Source organism: Dreissena polymorpha, chromosome 5, assembly GCF_020536995.1.
Source record: "Dreissena polymorpha isolate Duluth1 chromosome 5, UMN_Dpol_1.0, whole genome shotgun sequence".
Classification (NCBI taxonomy): domain Eukaryota; kingdom Metazoa; phylum Mollusca; class Bivalvia; order Myida; family Dreissenidae; genus Dreissena; species Dreissena polymorpha.
This window is the reverse complement of record NC_068359.1, coordinates 53,659,064-53,672,902: the sequence shown is the minus strand read 5'-3', so window position 1 is coordinate 53,672,902 and position 13,839 is coordinate 53,659,064.

Below are 13,839 nucleotides of genomic sequence, written 5' to 3'. Positions count from 1 at the left end.
AATATATTAACAACACAAGTTATTGCATCTTATGTACTAGAGGCACATAGACCGCTGTTCCCGGTGAAGTCTTACTTGAATGGTGATGTGTCGAAATCGCTTTGCAAAGTATTCATATCCTTACTTTAATGTTAACGTATTAATATAAACGTAAATCTATTTTAAACATGTATATTATTGAGCTATTTGATAGTCTTGACCAAAGGTAAGGTTCAGATTAAACTTCAAGAACTGTAGGAGAGAAATTATCGCACTACTTTAAACATATTTTATTTCCAAATAATGACATTGTACAAATATATACTTTGGTCCATACATACAAAATGGAAAAAGGGTTAGACCTGAAGTTCTTCAACATTATCGGGGGTCCTTCCCTTGCGATAGTTTTAACATGTTGTTATGGTGACAGATTTACATAAAATATTAATCATGTCATTTACACAGTATACAATTGGGAACATAAATATCAATAATTATATTTATTATATGATGACAACAGTACTACTAATAATAACAGTTGTTACCAAAAAAATAGTAATACTAATAGTAATAATAATAAAAAACTTTTTTTTTTAATTATTTTATAGAAACTATACAGATAATTTGTACAATAAAGGATATTAATAATGATAGTAATACAGATAGTAAAGATAGTAATAAAGATAGTTATAAGTCATGTCCAGCAAAATGGGAAAAAAGAAGCTAAGCAATCAATCGCTTTGTCGTAATAATATATTTTTTAACTTCGTTAAAAATGGTGGTGTTGTTTTCATTATTTAGTGAAGGCTTACCATAAATTAGCACCTCACAATTAAGGGGATGAAACGATCTTAGCGCAGTAAATAGAGATATTCGCTGCAAATGGTATGTTTGGCAATGAAAGAAGTAATGCTCAGCATTTTCAGCATCTTTTCCGCACGCTCAAAGGGGAGTGTTTTTTAAATGATTAATGAATAAGTATGAGTTAAGGTTGCTGCAATTATTTCTTAAACGCGCATGTAGAATTGATGAGTGTCTATCCCCAGTGTAAAAGTATAAGGGATTATCTTCGCATAAATTAAATAATTGTTTCAGTGAAGTTTTGAATTTCGAAATGGTGTCAATATTTCGTATATCAATAGGTAACGAATTCCATAGATTAATTGCAGATGGTAAAAACGAGCGTGAATAAAGTAAAGTTCGTCTTGATAAAAAAGTATAGTCTTCCGCGTTTCTAAGATTACGAGAAGATTGTTCATGAACTGTAGGTGGGAGAAGGTTACCGGTAGTAAGGTAATTGGGACACTAGCCGTTATGCATTTTGTAGATATGAATTAGTTTTAGATAACTTCGTCGTTTTTCTAGACTTGCCATTTAACTTTAGTGTAAAGGTTTCTAAGTGAGACGGATCTGGTTAGGCCTGAGACAATACGCGCGGCTTCATTTTGGATTTTTTCAAGCAATTCCTGTTTTACAATGTACAACCGTCCCATACAGCACACGCGTATTCTAATAATGGCCGCAAATGTGTGAAATATATTTGCTTTAGGCATTTTCTGGAAAGTTTGTATTAAACTTTGCGCATAACGTCGAGGATTTTCGACGCGGAAGTCATACTATTATTGATGTGGTTGTTCCATTTACCATCGCTGCTAAGCGTAAGACCGAGATGTTTGTGTTCATCAACAAATGCCACGGATACATTACCAAACATTAACTTGGGAAGAGGAATATTGTTTGTGTTGTGAATAGAATAGCTTCATTATTTTGGGAATTAAAATCAACAAGCCAACGCTTTGCCCATACGTTAATTAGGCATAGGCCATGATTTAAAATACCCTCGAGATCAGCTAATACAGATGTGGTACATGATAATGAAGTATCATCAGCAAACAGTCGGGTAATACTTAAAAGGTTTTCTACAATATCATTAACGTAAATCAAGAAAAACAACGGTCCTAATACTGAGCCCTGGGGGACACCGGCATTTACTTCTAATGACTTCAACTTTGCTGAGCCGACAGAAACTTTTTGGGTACGGTTAGACAAGTAACTCTCTATCCATTGTAATATATTTCCACTTATGCCATTTGTTTAAGTTTGAATAAAAGACCTCGATGCCAAACACGGTCGAACGCCTTGGATATATCGCAGAATATCATGCAATTAAGTTTCTTGTCGTCAATAGATTAGATATTTGATCAAATATATCAATGAGTGGATAAACTGTTGAGTGCCCTCTAAGAAATCCTGATTGTTAGCAGTAAATTAAATTATGTGCAATAAAATTGTTATAGAAGTGTTTACATACAGCACGCTCCATAAGTTTTCCTATGCAGCTTAAAAGAGAGATTGGGCGATGTTTGAAGGTATGTTCGAGTCACCCTTTTTGAATAAGGGCATCACAATTGCATTTTTCCATGATGAAGGAAATGTGCATTCTTGTAGTGATTTATTAAACAAAAGGCATAGCGGTTTTGAAATTGACTCGCTAGTACGCTTATGAACAAGATGACTGATTAAATTTTCCCCAACAGCTTTGTTAGTTATTAAAATTTTGATTAAATCGATAATTTCAGTTTCAGTCATTGACACATTTTGCAAACTGGTAAATGGAAAGTGAGTAGGGATAGGAAGAACTCCTGACGATGAATCTAACGTTGAAATGGAAACAAAATAACTGTTTAAGCACGTTGCCTTTTCTTCTTCAGAAGTATATATAGTTACGTTTCCATGTATATCGACCGATTTTAGCGGTGGTATCACATCTGAGTGTGAATGCGAGTTTTTGAGATGTTTTAATATCTTCCCGTATTGTCCGGAATTGCTTGATTTTAAATCAGCTAATGTAGTTTCAATATTGGAGTAAAATTGTTCCCTTGCATGTTTAATCATATTATTGACTCTGTTACGAGCGCGTTTAAATTTAGCCCAGTTGTTTTCAGAATGTTGTTTTATCGCGGTAACTTTAAGTCGGTCGCGTTTACGGGCAAATGTACGTATCATAGAGTCGTACCAAGGTTTATCATTAGGGCGGACTGTAACTTATTTAAATGGAAAACATAATTTCATTAGTTCCAAAAGTTTGGCCGTGATTATAGTGGTAGCATCTTCTACACTCATCATTGTTATAAAATTCCAATTTTCGATGTTAATTAAATTGTTAAGACGTTGAAAACCAGCTCGTTTGTACAACCAAACATGTCTCTGCATTGGTTTAATGTACGAAGCCGTGGCATGGTGATCACTTACAGAATTATCAATTGATATAACCTCACTGTTCAATACAATTAAATTATCTGAGGCAAGTATGGGGTCAATTAATGTAGAAGTATTGGCAGTGACTCTAGTTGCTTCAGTTACAACGTTCCTTAAATTAAATATTGCCAATGACTGTTTAAGACGTGTATAGTTTTTGAGTTGGTCTTCGTTTATATCACCAAGCATAATACCATTTTGGTTCATATCCAAGGCTTTGTCAATATTAGTTTTAAGGTCATTTCAAAAAGATACATTTGGGTTAAGGGGACGATAAAAGCAGCAAAGTAAAGCGGAGAAGTAGCCAGTATTAAGTTCAATCCATAATGAGTGCAGACTGGGGCATTCTAACTCAATAACACGCCGCGACAGTAAAGACTCATTTACATAAATTAATAAGCCGCTGGAGTGAGGTGTATAATCTTTACGCTGAAAACATGTATTAATACCTTCAATTGTTAAAGCATTATCGGGAACAACATCCGTTAGATGAGTTTCCGTGAAGCATATAATGTCAAAATTACACAGATTACTTGCTACAGAATAAAGTTTGTTACGTATTGACCGCACATTCAAATGCAAGACACTGAGTGCCTTGTAATCCGGTACTGGATTTAACTCGATATCCCCTGATAAAAGTAAAAGAAAGCGTAAAGCGTCAATTAATAACAGATTCATTTCAAAGACAAACGGTCGAATAATGCAGCCTGAGAGTAAAGCGCGCGATAGCCCGAAAAGGGTGAGAAGAAGTAATGCAAAATCGCTTGTTGCACTCCACATGTAAACGAATTTTTTACGACAACAATATTTACTTGAATTAAATAACCCCACAGTCATTCGGTATGCAGCAATATCATTACCCATTAAATAAAAGTTTAACACACGCACATAAATGACTGAATGGCCGTGAGGTTTTACAAAAATAAATTACATTTCTTGCAACTTCTTGACATATGCTGGACAGGACTAATAATGCACAAAAAAACACAAAGGATAAGAAAAAGAAAATGAAACATTAAGGGGATGAGACAGTTGGATAATATAGGTTAAGTAAAAATATGTAAGTAAATTATTAGTGAAAACTAGCATAAACAACGATCTATAGCTTTTTAATCCTAGTTCACAATACTACAAGTGCCAGGATATTTGAAACGAAATAATGGAAGAGAGTATTTGTAAAGCGTATATATACACAATAAAGTCAATTTTGTACCCTGAGAAGTGTCGTTTAACATAAAGACAGCCAAACCAGTAACAACAAACATAACATCAATAGCTGTAGTAAATAGTGGTCAGAATATCTCATTTGCGTTTACAGTAGAAGACTTAAAACATAGCTAGACTAATCCCCAGTTACAACGGCTATTATCTGCTATATACACTAACGTGAAATTAATATCGGAAAATTGACAGACGATCATTATTACTATGTGTGATTAACAATAATAAAGCAAAGAATCCGAGGACTTGGATTATTACGTGAAAAAAAAGACAACAACAACGTATTCACTAAAATCCGAGAGTCCGAGAATCACTATTCGTACTCAGTATAAGTGATTGGAAGCATTGCAATTTGTTAAAACTGATTAATGCAACCACGCAGTTCACATGGTGAATAAATATAATTATAAATCACCTGGTTAATCCCTAGTGAGTGACAGGTTTCTCTAATACTACATAATTTTATTTCAGACACCCAATATTATCGCACAGTAAACATAGACAATATTAACGAATACAAAGCTGTGCTATGCTTAAGATATATGATAATTATGTATATCCAAAAGTATGGTCTTAGCATAAGGATCTGTTGATATGTTAGTTCCTCATCTGAAGCCCTTTTTGGAGAATCACTTTCGGATCTTTGATTTCTTAGATGTCAGATGGGGTAATCACGTGATAGTAAAGATGGCGACGTTCATGCCGAGGCCGGTATTTTCTCGCCGTTTTATACCCTTTATTACTTGCATATATTGTTTAAATGCCGCTCACTTTCCAGCCATATCAGCAAAAAAGTAACTAGCGTGTATTCGTGTTGATGCTCGCTCTTTATCTCGACTTTACTCGCCGAGAAATTTCTTAGCGGGATGCCCTAATAAAAGCTCCACAAAGAAAATTTGCGGGGAGTAAAGTCAATATATTTTATAATGTGAATTTTAATACTAAATAAACGCAAATCACATGTTTACTGATATGATTGGAAAGTGAGCGTTATAAAAAAAATAATCAAAAGTAATAAAGGGTATAAAACGGAAAAAAAACTGTCTCGGCATTGACGTCGCCATCTCGACTATCACGTGATTACCCCCTCTGGATTTTCTGTGTGCGAAATTGCGCCTTTAGACACTAATCCAACTCCCAGCTACTGACCCTTAGAGTCGCTTTGCGTAAAGTGTCGTCCCAGATTAGCCAGTGTAGTCCGCAGGCTAATAAGGGACGATACTTTCCGCCTAAACTTGATTTTCGGTAAGGAGGGACTTCCTTGAAACTAAAAATACTACAAAAACGGAAAGTGTTGCCCCTGATTAGCCTGTGCGGACTGCACAGGCTAATCTGGGACGACACTTTACGCACATGCATAAAGCCTAGTTTTCTCAGAACACGACTCATATTAACAACATTTTTAGATAACAAAACAAAGCTGTGTATGTGCGTAACTATAAAAAAATCACGTGAGAACGCTATTGAACATATTAATAAAACACCCAGAATTACAAAACAACAACAAAAGTCATATCTCAAAACTGAAAACAACAATTGAACTTTATCAAAAGATAATCGCTTGTAATACTCTCCACATACATCTTTGTTGTAGCGATACAATTTTGATAATCTTGGCAATTTACCTCATACGTAGCCATTTAGTTTTGCTCAACACATCTCAAAACGTGCGCAAATTAGTTGTCTTACTTACAGTAAAATACTACATTTTCATTTGCGACCAAGTTGTAAAACTGATCAATTGGGGTTGGGAAATGATCCGTCTGACCGCCCGCCCGCCCGCCCGCCCGCCCGCCCGCCCGCCCGCCCGCCCGCCCGCCCGCCCGCCCGCCCGCCCGACATCGCCCGCCCGCCCGCCCGCCCGCCCGCCCGCCCGCCCGCCCGCCCGCCCGCCCGCCCGCCCGCCCGCCCGCCCGCCCGCCCGCCCGCCCGCCCGCCCGCCCGCCCGCCCGCCCGCCCGCCCGCCCGCCCGCCCGCCCGCCCGCCCGCCCGCCCGCCCGCCCACCCACCCGCCCGCCCGCCCACCCGCCCGCCCGCCCGTCCGTCCGTCTGTCTGTATGTCTGTATTTATGTCTGTCTAGTCCGCCAGCCCGCCCGCCCGCCCGTCCGTCTGTCCGTTTGTCTGTCTGTCTGCTAAGAGTTTTGGGCTCCTACAAAACAGCCAAGCAATGATGCGACGAGGATGACTGCGAATATCACAAACAGCAAGACGTCCAGAAAGTTGACGACTTCTTTCCACGAGTATTCGACGTCACCAATAGAAGACTCATCAGACATTCTTCTTTCTGTAGCGCGCTTTTGTGGCGGCATTTGTATATCGGATAGTTTGAAATCAGACGCACCCATTGCACTCTCTGATGCATCCATTTCAATCTCTGTAGCAGGCATTTTGGTATCATTCTTCGGCACTACCTTGGAGGAGTTGGAACACGATTTGCATTTCAAACTTCGCATTAAGAAAATCAGGATACGAGGAATGGCCACCTTTTTATCTCTTTCATCAAAACTACACAGGCGCAGAAGAGCCAACGCGATGCCGGTTATCAAAGTGCCGCAAATGGTTTGTATAACGAGGAAAACCGAAATCGCTGCTACGGACTCGGAATTCTTTGGCAACGATGACGAAATAATGGTAAGGAAGACAGCGAATGCCAAGAAGACCGTTATGGCGTAGCTTGCTCTTTCTTGACATTCACACGGCAACAGGAAAACGCAGAGGTTCAAAATGGCTAGTGTTATGATAGGGAAGATAACAGACAACATAAAGAACAATGGTTTGCGTTTTAATCTAAGGGAAAAGGTTATGGTGCTGTCGTCGGTGTCTGACTCAACATTCCAACTGGAGTCAACTAAATCCCAATTCGAATTGGCTTCGTAATTTGTCGTTTCAATTCCCGTCGAACCACCTTGCATTACAACCTAAAATAGATGATGCAAATGTAAACGATGAATTTTCCATCCGAGATACAACCAACAGTAATGACATTTATTTCACAGTGTTGTACCTTCATATGAAATACACATTACCTCATCAATTGTATAACTCCAGGCCTGAAACTTCAGGTAGCACGTCTGATCATCGAACGGTAAGTGTCTTATGTCTATTGAACATGTGGCTTCAAACACCTTCAATTACGAAATAAAAAAATACTCAATATTGGTTCATTTAATTGGCTAACCGTTTGCAAAACTCTTTATTTCGACTGTAGTTTAACGGATGCACCTAATGCAAATATATGCATGTAATGTAAAGACATTTCTCTTCAAATATGCATAGGCACAAAGACATATTTAATCATTCAAGTGTATCAACGCCGTGGTAGTCAATAGCGTACAGTAAAAAAATAAAAACTGACCTAACGGTCAATTGAGAATAACGGTCAACTTGCAGACAACGGTCAGCGTGGATTCCCTCCGACGAAAATCACTCTATATTACACTTGAGAATAACGGCCAATCATCCATAACCGCCAACGGCCGGTATATTCCACTCCGAAAGTCATGTTTGAAATGAAAGCAACGGTCAAGCGTCAGTCGTTTCGAGTCGCGAAAAGTAAAAACATATAAAAGTATATACGTACTTGAAACGGATACCATTTTACGCTCCCGTCATGCAAGTTGAAAACATTGAGTGACGGTACGCCGAGCTCCTTGTAATCCTGATTGGAATTCTTCAAGGCAATGTCAGGCTTCCATACCTCATTCTGTGATTGATAAATGTGTCTTGCTCTGAGAAAACTGGGCATAATGCATGTGCGTAAAGTGTCATCCCAGATTAGCCTGTGCAGTCCGCACAGGCTAATCAGGGACGACACTTTCCGCCTTAACTTGATTTTCGTTAAGGAGGGACTTCCATGAAACCAAAAATGCCTTAAAAGCGGAAAGTGTCGTCCCTAATTAGCCTGTGCGGACTGCACAGGCTAATCTGGGACGAAACTTTACGCACATGCATTATGCCCAGTTTTCTCAGAACAAGACACAAATAATCAGAATCCAACTGAACATTGTGTTCATTTATTTTGATCTTACTTATTTATAACTGCATGAGTCTATTGGCGGATAGGGCTATGAGTTTTGACCTTGATTGGCATTGAGACAGGAGCTTCACTTGCTACACAACCAAGTGCATTATCAATTAACCTACTAAAAGTGTGTATACAAAGGAAATATAATGTTTCGTTTCACTTTTAAAGTTGAAAAGGGTATATGGAAATCAGCTTGACACCAACCGTCTATTTGTTTGACAATTAGACGGCTGCTGACTTTCATGCATTTTAATAATTGTGTTTAATGTAAAAACCAATTTCCAATAGTAACATTTGTTGAAATGACCACGTTTTTTTTTGTCCAAAACATAGGTTATACTTTCGGACTTCGCACTAATAGGTATAAAGATTAATTGATGTGATGAAGAATTCAGAACACATTTCATAGAACAGAACAGAATATTTTATTTTAGCTTAAGCATACAGCTCATCGCCATAAACATACATATGCAATAACAGCATGCGTGACAATTATATACAAAACATACACCATTTTGAGGAAAGATCAATTTAAAAAAGTAATGACATACAACATGTTTTAGTGAGAATGTCACATGGATGGGGTTAATACAAAGTGATCGTATAATGTTAACACGAAATTTAATAATTGTTACAAATATAACATTATTCTAAGCTTATTGTCTTTGTGGAAGATATATCATTTATACTACACATATAGCACATCTTCTTGTAACTTAAAGCATTTTAAACAAAAAATGGCAAGTTTTCTTAACACTATTTTGTTTGAACAATTAAGTAGTTCGATAAACTTGAACATACTAGGTCGTGATCTGTAATACTTTGGAATTAATGTATTCCTAATATCGGCATAATAAGGACATTTAATAACAAAGTGATATTCATCCTCGATATTATTGAGGTTGCATAAAACACATTTGCGTTGATCTCTGACAATGTTCTGGTGTCTACCCGTTTCAATTAATAATTTGTGTGACGACAAACGTAATTTAGCAATAATATTCCTATGTTTTTTATTTTCAACAATATCAAGATACGCAGATCTTTCGAATATTGGTTTCAATTCTTTATGTAAAATCATTGAACTAGATGATGTGACACTTGTTTTCCAGTTAGTGATATACTGGTCTCATAATCTGGTTTTAAGTAGCGGTATTAATTGATTAGAGTTCACAGATTCGGGGAATAGCCATACATCGTTAAAACCGGTTTGATTACGAATGTCCCGTACTTTCGATGACCAATTGTTTGTGGTATTTTTGCGTTCAATTTCTAATCTCTGTGATAATAAAATGTGTTTAAGAATACAATTACCCTCTTTTACAGTATGTAATTTCAAAAGTATTAAACGATCCTGACATATCTGTTTAAATACAAGGGGAATCGACCAACTTCGGCATATAGCGATAATGAGTTTGTTGACATCTTAACATTCAATATTCTTTTACAAAATTTACGATGGACGCGCTCAATGTTTTTCGCTTTCATAAATCCCCATACCTCACAGTTATAGTTTAAAATTGATGATACATATGCGTTAAATAAATTTTAAATGATATGTATAGGTACGTTCATGTCTTTTGTGAGAGTGAACAAAGAATGCATCGCTTTTAAAGCTTTGCCATACAATGTAATTGTTGCGGACGCAAAAGATCCACCGCTTGACATGACAACTCCAAGGTAATTAAAATTGTTAACAATTTCTATTTCTTGACCTTTATATGTCCATTTTAATGTTTTACTAATTGTGCCACCTTTTCGGAATACCATGACCTTTGTTTTTTCAATGTTTATCGTTAAATTCCACTTATCGCAGTAGGTTTCTAAATTGTTTAATGATTCTTGAAGACCCTCCGGTGTTTCTGAAAATAAAGCAGCGTCGTCAGCGAATAATAATAGATATATCGATATTTGATCTAGTGTAATTCCGGCGTTTATTCCATTTTGCAAACCGAATTCGATGTCGTTAATAAAGAGAGAAAACAATATGGGCGAGGTTATCTCCCCCTGAAATAAGCCGACGTTACTATTAAACGTCTGATAATTTACCCATGTGTTTAACCTGTAATTTCACTTCATCGTACATGGATCGAATAAGTGTTAATAGTTTACCGTCGATGCCCACATTAATCATCTTACTCCATAATTGGCCGCGAATGATGACGACATATGCTTTCCGGTAGTCAATATAACAACAGTATAGTTTACCTTTATTCTGAAACTGTTTTTCTATAAGTGCATTAAGAATAAATATTGCATCGACCGTGCTACAGTTTGGTTTAAAGCCGAAGTGTGCATCCGTTAGAATGTCATTCGTTTCTGCCTATTGTTTAAGCCGTTCATTTAATATGCTTGTAAACAATTTCGCAAAACAACTTTTTAAAGTAATTCCCCGATAGTTATTTGGATCTGATATGTCCCCACGTTTATGAATTGGTATTATAATACCAGATGACCTGCTGCGCGGAAAACGCTTTTATCAAGTATGTAGTTAACAATATTTTTAACGGCCTGACGATTACATCGATTGTTTTAGTAAAATATTCATATATAATATTGTCATGCGCAAGAGCTTTATTGTTTTTCAACCGTTTGGTTGCCCTTATAATTTTTTCTGTCGATTTAGGATTATCGAGTTCGGGGTACGAGGGTTCTGTGTTTAACCTATTGTCAAATTCATGTAAAAAAGTATCGGAATCAAACGAATTTATATTTACTTCACCTTCGTCCGCTAATTTTCTGAAATAATCGTGGAATTTGATTAACGGTATCGTATTTGAGTTTTGTGATGTAGTTTTACGTTTAAATAATTTCCAAAACTCACGGGGTGATTTCCTTCTCATAGTGTTCATATGCTTGCTTTGATCAGTGTTGTACTTTAATTTAGTTTTTCTACAAGTATACTTATAATCCTTTTTCGATGCAATCATTTGTTCTCGTGTACGCTCGTTTTTGTTAAGATTATACTCGTATATAGCTCTGGTACATTGAGATTGTTTGGTTTTACATTCTTCGTTAAACCACCTTTGTTTATTTTTATCATTATCTATAAACCCTTTACTTTCAAGATTTATAATGCGCTTAAAATACTTTTCTCCTTTAGAATTTAAGTAATTCGAAAATTCTCCCACTAGGATATCCGGATCAGAGTTTGAATCAATTTGTGATAATAACATGTGTTCCAGATTATGTACATCGCACGAAACATCACGAAGAAAGTCGCATTTGTTCTCGGGTTTCCATTTAAAATAAACAATCGGATTAATATTACTTGTTGAAACAGCGTTATTCGTGTGGAGAGCAAATGTCAGCGGCGCATGGTTCGAGAATTGCGTGAAATCGTTAACGGTAAAATCTAAAATGTCCGTAAAATTAGTGTGCGCAGTTAATAAATAATCAACTAAGCTTTCACCATTATGTGTATAGCACGTTATTTTACCAATATTTTGATCGGTATGTAAACGTCTGTTCACGATACGAATATTAGTCGCTTTACAAATATCTAACAGGTTGTCTCCAAATCGATTCGTAGTAAGGTCACAAGTTGAGCGTGGGATTAAGGTCTCAATATCTGGAACAGTATCAAAATCGGTATCGCTTATATACCTATCATTTTCGATGTAATAGGCTTTATTTCCCGTTCGCGAGTTTGTGAAGAGTTAAAAATACCTTTCATTTGGTTTAATAAAAATTAAAATCTAATTCAATAGTTTGAAAAATATCATAAGTATACAAAGAGTGGACAGGGGAATTTTCAGGTGCAATATATACAACACATAAATATACATCTGATTCAATATTAAAAAACATTTTATCTAATTTAAGCCAAACAATGCAATCAATGTCATTTTTTACTAATGTAACACCTTTACGAATATAGTCTTTAATGTAAATCACAATACCACCACTCGAGCGCTTCGCTCTAAGGTGTTGTAATCGTCTGTATGAGTGAATAGGCTTACTATAGCCTTTTAGGTCTAAGGTAGAGTCTTTATTTGTCCAAGTTTCAGTAAGACATATAATATCGTGACAGTTAAGAAAAGATGAAAACTTACTATCAGAGCATTTAAACGCTGTTAGTCCTTCCACATTCCATGTGACAATTTTAATGACACCCTCACTAACGTCCTATTCCTTATACACTTGCTTGTTTATATACAGTTTGTCAATCCTGAGATACGCCTCCTTTCCCTAGGATCTTGCCTTTTCATGATGGGTATTAGCCTTCGTCGGACCTCCATAACTTCCTGTGGACATTGCTCGGATATTCCGAAAGGGGTACCTTTTAGTTCCTTTGACTCCCTGCGAACCCTCTCCTTGTCCGGGTAGTATGCGAATTTCGCAACAATCGGCCGCACTTTATTTTGCTGGTATCGGCCTATCCGATGTGCCCTGTGCAACTTGATTACGATTTGGGCGTTTTGAACGTGAAGCTTTGATTCGATGAATTCCAAGATTTTTTTGTCGCACTGTTCTTCTTGCTCCTCAGGTATCTGGAAAAACAACAAATTGTCCCGCATACTCCTGCACTTGAGGTCCGTTATTTCAGCCTGTAATTTATGTTCGTGCTGGATCACTGAATCCTCGCGACTTTGCAAGTTGCTCGTGGATTTTAGAGTTGAGTCGAATTCACTCTGTTTTTTTTTTGGTTATGTTTTCTATCATGTTCCTACTGAAATCAATCGATTTTTCTAACTCCTTCATTCGGGTTTCAAAACTATTCATTCGTTGCTCTATTTTGTCTATTCTCGAAACTATGCCCGACACTGTTTGATGAATTTGGTCAAGTTGTGAAAGCTTTTTGTCAACAGAATTTAGCCTTTCCAAAATTGATGATAAAATGTCCGAGCTTGGTGGCGGCGATGGCGTTGCCGGGGGTATAAATCCCTGTCCATAAAAATTGGTCGTGTTCATCATGTATGAAAATGGTATCTGCGTTAGTTGTGGACTGCCATAGTACTGACCTGCCTGGGTCGCCTGTGTTTTTCTACTTATATTAGTCACGGGTGAAGCCTGAGCATTTTGCGCCATTTTTTCCCTTTGTTTCGCTTGTTCGTGCTTTGTGTTGAGCTTGCTTGACCGTTATCCGGCGAATCTTTGGAGGGTTTGCGTTTTCTGGTCATAGATAATCATAGGTATCATCCAAATGTTCACTTAAAACACTTTTCATTCATCCTCACTTGTTTTATGCCATAAACTTTCTTCAATTTTTTTCGATGTAATTTTACTCCTTTAAAATTTTAGCCCACCATGTTCACGCATGCGCAATCGTTAATCCCTTTTATACATCACTCTATCTTACTCTTTGAGTTTTTCAGTTGGTCGATTTTCCTGTATAAACTATTATCTTAACAAT